The following is a 6,660-nucleotide window of genomic DNA, read 5'->3' as shown; positions in this document are numbered from 1 at the left end:
GTTCCTGATAAGTTGCTTTTATTTTCTTGCTGGGAACGTGGATTTTTAAAAATGAAGATGTTAAAAACAATAAAGACCAATGGATGGATTTTTTACTTTGCACATGAATTTTGTTATTCTTTTTCCATTTTGTACTCATTGCAATGGTCACTGGCTCTCTTTTCTTAGAGGCTACCCTTGTGGAATTACTGTTATATGCCGTTAACATGTCTTTTACAGATGAAGAAACTGAGGCACAGAGAGATTTAGTAGCATGCTCAAGTCATACAGCTAGTAAGTGGCAGATACAGGATTTGAACCAAGTCAGTCTGACTTTACAGCTTGTCCTTAAACAATGTGCTTTATTACCTTCCAATCTTCAGATGGCATAGCAATTATTTAAATAACTTTTGAAATAGCCAGAAATGCACTTTCAGCTGTTGAAATAGTCAATTTTGAAAAATATTTTTGAGACTAATGATTACACATGGTGCAAAAACTTTTGTAGTTGCGGTCAGTTGCAAAAAGAATAAAGTATGACATTTCTTGTAAGATCTGACCCCTAACCACTTTTCAGATTTTTTGCACCCTGCCTTCAGTTGACATTAGTCTATTCATTAGCCCCTAAAATGACTGTGCATTTTGTTACTTCAGAATCCTTGCTTATGTTGTATTTTTAACCTAGTTTAAAACCTTTCTGTTCTGCTCCCCTAGGTGAAAATTGTTTCTTTATTCTAGACTCTCAATGTGCTTTTTACCACTCATGTCTTTCTACTTTGAACTAGAAAGTCCTTGTCACAAGTTAGTCTATTCCTTTAGAATCTAAGCTCCCTGGGGGCAAAGTTGGACCTCACTCATTTACATCCCTTTTCCTGTACCTCCTACTCCTGGTGGTGCCTTGCTCAGAACTGAGTAAATGGAACCTGAAATATTACTGAATAATTATAGACAATTAAAAAATTTGGCTTTTTTTTATTGCCTGTGGTCACTCAGCTATTTGGTTTTGGCCTGGGACTCTCAAAACCAGGTGCTTCCTGTAAATTCCTGTCAGATCTAATGTTTTTCTACAAGATTATTTTGGTAACACTAGTGCTCTGTGACTCTCTGTTTTGTGTTACCACCTATCTTACTAGAATGAATTATTTCCCATTTTCTTCTCTGTATTTGTGTCTATTTCTCTGGTCTGTGGCTAATGTGTGGGGTAACTCTTTCTCACCTACTCTAACACCAGTCAAGCTCTGAATCGCTTACATTTCAGCATGCTATTCATAAAATTGCCTCTGCTCCAATCTCACTTTTTGAACATGTCCAAAGCATTATAATTTTTCCACACCCTTGGTTTTGATGAGGTCATGTGCTATACATTTGTCCATATCTCCTAAAAGTTCAAATTTCTCTGTCTTCTAGCTCCCTTTTTCTTATTTAGTGGTTTCGTAACTGGACATCCTAATATGATTTTTCCAGTCCAGCTAAGATCCAGCGCTTAGAGGCATTGCAAAATCAATGTCTACTAAGAAGTTCAAAATATTGTCACTTCTCTTATTGGTTGTCTTTGAACAGAAAAAGAAATATGAAAAAATATTGTGAACAAAGGCACCCATTTTCAACATAAGTATTTGCCAAGATAGGCTTGGACCTAAGAAATGTTGTGGGTTTTCTTTTTTTTTTTTTCATATTCTTTCTCAGTGAGTTGATTCTTCTCTCTTCTATTTTTTCCCACTCTACACAAGTCTTTTTATGAGTCTTAAAAGAAAATTGCTAATGTCTTAATTCTCTTGCCTGGATTTCTTTTCAGATTAGTTTTTCTTGATTTCCTTACACTTATTTTTAATCATTTTCTCTATTTTCATCTGTGAGTAGCAGATGTGTGTAGGCCCAGTTATGCTAACTAAAAATTAGGTACCAAAATATAATTATTCACCCATGTTGGTATACTTGATTTAGGAAAATATATGGATGATTATTTGCAAGGTTTATGAGTCAATGATTATCTGCATTTAAACTTTAAAATTTTATACTAACAATAGAAATATGATTTCAATATATAGGACCCTTATATAGTTAGAATTGTAATATCAATTGAGAAAAGAATAATGGAAAGAAACTAAAGCATTATAAAATAAGTTTAAAAAATCAGGATTCTTTAGCCACTTACCCAATAAACAGATGTTGAATTCATATTATCCATAATCACTAAGGGGGGATATTAAAAATATTGAGCCCTGAAAGGAATCTACTTTCCCAGAGCTCACAATTATATTACGTTTATTTACTACTTGTATCACATAGGTGTGAAAAAAGGTATTATAGAGGATATTAATGGATTTTATATAGGATAGTAAAGAGATATCAAGTTCAGGGAGTTTTTCATTATAAATTATAAAACATTAGCATAGGGTATACGTTTGCCTTAAAGGTGTCTGATTGGCTGCAGCTCTCTTAGGGATCCATAGAGCGGTCTGAAAAGACTTAGACATTATTTAGTCCAACTTCATCACTTTACAGCTTAGGAAACTGAAATCCAGAGAGTTAGATGACTTATCCAACATTGCTGGCATGTAACAGCCAAGAGTGTAAAACTGGGATCTTTTTTTTTCTCACCTTTCCATTTACCTATTTATCTCTTTAACAAATATTTGACTAGACCCGGGAATACAAAACATCGGGACAAAATAAATAAACCATCATTTGCTCTCAAAGTGCTTCTTGTACAACAAACTATAATTGATGGAATGACATAATGGCATAGATAATAAAAGAGTAGTCATGTTGGTGTGTGTGGGATTCCCACATCAGTGTTGCCACATAGCCTCCTCTTCAACTTAGGAGAATTTCAACAGATTTTTAAAAATCTTGTCAACAACATTTTAGACAAGCAGAGAAAGATTTTCACTTTACACTTGTGCTAAAAGTGTGGGCAAAACCAAGTTTTACTTGAAATGTCTTGTTTCATTTAACATTTTGGGTTAGATAAAAAACAATGTATTTATTTATTTATTTATTTATTTTTTATTTTTCTTTTGAGATGGGGTCTTGCTCTGTCACCCATGCTGGAGTGCAGTGGCGGGATCTGGGCTCACTGCAACCTCTGCCTCCTGGGTTCAAGCGATTCTCCTGTCTCAACCTCCTGGGTAGCTGGGATTATAGCTGCGCCACCATGCCTGGTTAATTTTTGTATTTTTAGTAGAGACAGGGTTTCGCCATGTTGGCCAGGCTGGTTTGGAACTCCTGACCTGAGGTGATCCACCCACCTTGGCCTCCCAAAGTGCTGGAATTACATCTGTGAGCCACTGAGCCAGCTAATGTATTTATTTTTATTAAAAGTTTCAGGTACAGTGTTTGACGAAAATAAATAAATACAAAGCTACATTTTATTATACTTTTTAAACATTGTTTTTCTTTTAAAGAAAGTTTGAAATTTGAGGTAGTACTAATTTTGCTGCTTCAATTTAGTGTAATTTAAGTCATTTTAGGAAGGCGTATTTGTTGTTTTTATCAATTATTCATGAAAAGAAAGTTCCAATTCTGACAATCAATTTTTATTAAAGGAAGATATGAAGTTATTGTTTAACATACATTGACAACTGAATTACATGGAGTGAAAATAAAGTAGTGTGTAGCCTTATTAATGAATTCAGACAGCGTTGACTCCAAGTCTCTTTAAAATTAGGTTGAATTTAAATATAGTAAAAGCCCAGTTTCAAACTTGGTTTATTTTTATAATGCTAAGTTTCTCATATTAAAATTTTGATGATTACATAGTCTCCATTTTATTAAAACTTATCTTTATTGTTATCTTTCAAAAATATAAATAGCAATAAGGACACATGAACACTTTTTTTTTTCTAATGAGACTACACAGAATTGTTATGCATAAAGCAGACTTCAAAACAGGTCAGGCATATCTAATTTGTAAAATAGAGTGTACATAGTTCAATACATAATGTGTATACTATAATTACAGGGATGTGTTTAGTGTGTCCAAAAAATTTTGGTAATACAACTAGACTATCCTTCCATCCTCCAGTATCTTAAAGGTAGAACACAACGTATGTTTTTAAGATAAATATTATTTCTGAAATACTCCAGAACCCTAAAATTTTGCTGGTAGTTCTATCTATGTTCTGGATGCCCAAAATGTCTTTATGCTTGAATTATTAAAAATGAAAATCTTGGCTGGATGTCATAGCTCATGCCTGTAATCCATGCATTTTGAGAGACCAGTATAGGATGATTGCTTGAGCCCAGGAGTTTGAGACTAGCCTGGACAACCTAGTGAGACTGCATCTCTACAAAATTTTTTTTAAATTAGCTGGGTATGGTGGCTCACAGAGGTGGTAGACTGCTACTTGGAGGCTGAGGTGGGAAGATCACTTGAGCCTGAGTGATCAAAGCTGCAAAAATATGGAAATCTTTATTTTTGCAGAATTTACAGAAGTCCTAATCTAGACAAAGGCACTTTTTATAATGGTTAAAGGTTGCTGCTGCTGTTTAAAGTTAGTAAATTGGCTTATAATCTAGGAATATATAAAAATGCACTAGAATACAATTTTTAAATAATTTGTAAGCAAATACTACTAAAAGCTCTCAAGATTTATAAATTTTGAAATTTTGCCACCATATTTAAAATATTGTAGTTGATCATTCCTGCTGCTGATGGAGTTTCTATCACTAGACTTGCATTTATGTTTGGGGTAGCAAAAAACTGTTCCTTTTAGATTTCCAAACAACCAGCAGAAGTTAGTGTGTAATTTCCAGTCAAGTTGTTACTACTTGCTTTTTTGTTTTGTTTTGTTTTTAATTGTTGCACAATCAGCCAGGACACCATTCTTGACTCAATTACAATAACATATTCTGAGAAATAATAAACAGAAACTCTATTTCTCTTACATGTATCAATGACATACAAAATATTTCCTCATAAATCTAAATTTAGCCCTCTGGAAAGAATCTAAATAAACTATAAGGGAGGTGATAAACTCCTGGCAATTGTGTGGTATGCAGTAGAAATAGTACAGTCTATATTACTCAGCAGTCTTTTTATCTGCAATTGATAGAAATTTAAATTCAAGTTAACTAAACCAACAACAAGAAAAAGAGAATTCATTGACTAACATCATAGAAAATTCAAGGGTTCCATCCTGCTTCAGGGCTTGCTAAATTCAGACTCAAATGAAGTCATCTTTCTCTTTTTATTCCCCAGCTCTAGTTTGTTTTGTGTTGGCTATCTTCCACGAGTAAGCTGTCTATTTGAGGTGGCCTCCAGAAACTCTAGGCTTACTGCTAACTATTCCAGTGAAAAACGGTTTCTCTTCTGAATAATCCCAACAAAATCCCAACACTGAATATCACTGGATGACTTGGATCACACACACACCCTTGAACCAATTGCTATGACCAAGGAGGTAGGATATGCTCGCTGTGCAGGGCAAAGTCACATGCCTACTCCTAGATGAGAGAGCTATGGTCAGCTCCATTTAAACAACGTAGACTGAAGGTGGAGAAGACTTGATCACTGAAAGGAAAACCAGATGAAGTTACTCAAAGAAAGATGTTTAATAGGAAAAAAAAAATTTAAAGTCTACCTTACTTTCAAATTCAGGTGATTTTAGTTTACTTAATGATAGGTGACTTCTACTGACTCATTTTCTTCTCCATATATGATATTGATTTGGGTGTCAAATGACTAGCCTTAAGAATGGAGGTTTGACGGGGCACAGTGGCTCATGCCTGTAATCCCAGTAGTTTAGGAGGCCGAGATGGGTTGATCACTTGAAGTCAGGAGTTTGAGACCAGCCTGGCCAACATGGTGAAATCCCTGTCTCTACTAAAAATACAAAAAATTAGCTGGGTATGGTGGCAGGTGCCTGTAATCCCAGCTACTTGGGAGGTTGAGGCAGGAGAATTGCTTGAACCCAGGAGGCGGAGGTTGCAGTGAGCCGAGATCTTGCCATTGCACTCCAGCCTGGGCAACAAGTAAAACTCTATCTCAAAAAAAAAAAAAAAAAAAAAAAAAAGAATGTAGGTTCATCTTGATTTTTATGGTATCAGAATAAAGGGCACATACAGTCTCTGGAAACAAGTTTATAAGAAATTGTCTCTGTAGTCTCAGGTTGATATAAAGGAAACAAAGATTTTAAGTAGTTCAATTCACTGTTTTAAGGCATACATGAAGTCTTAGTATTCTAGTATTTATATGACATACTTTTTGTATTTTATCATTGGATATAAGTATAATATTTTAAAAACCCACTAATTCCTGATTTTTCCTCTTATTTATAAGCTGGTTTTCTCTTCCAACATGAAGGTCACCATTACAGTTCCAGGCAAATAAATAGGAGATAGTAGATGTCTTCTTGGGAAGAAGAGGGTTATAATGTAATGGGAAGCCTGCCTCCATTGTCAAGAGGTTTGCAGAGAACTGGCAAAGCAAAGGTAAGAGAGGGAGCTGTAGTACCAGACTGCAGAGATCTAGTCAGCTGAAAGAAGCCATTGGATCCTTACTAAGCTGAGAGGGGATAGACAAGGTGTTTATTAACATCAGACACTAACAGCAGGTGCAGAGCTGTGAGTCAGCCAGCATGCAGGGTATGATTGTACTGGTAGTTTTTACTGGTAGTTTATAGTTGTGTCTGTATTCATAAGTACTTGCATTGTACTTACTGATTTCTGTGTTTTTAC

The sequence above is a fragment of the Hylobates moloch genome, unplaced genomic scaffold (assembly GCF_009828535.3).
Source record: "Hylobates moloch isolate HMO894 unplaced genomic scaffold, HMol_V3 SCAFFOLD_2, whole genome shotgun sequence".
Taxonomy (NCBI): domain Eukaryota; kingdom Metazoa; phylum Chordata; class Mammalia; order Primates; family Hylobatidae; genus Hylobates; species Hylobates moloch.
Note: the sequence above shows the minus strand (reverse complement) of the source record.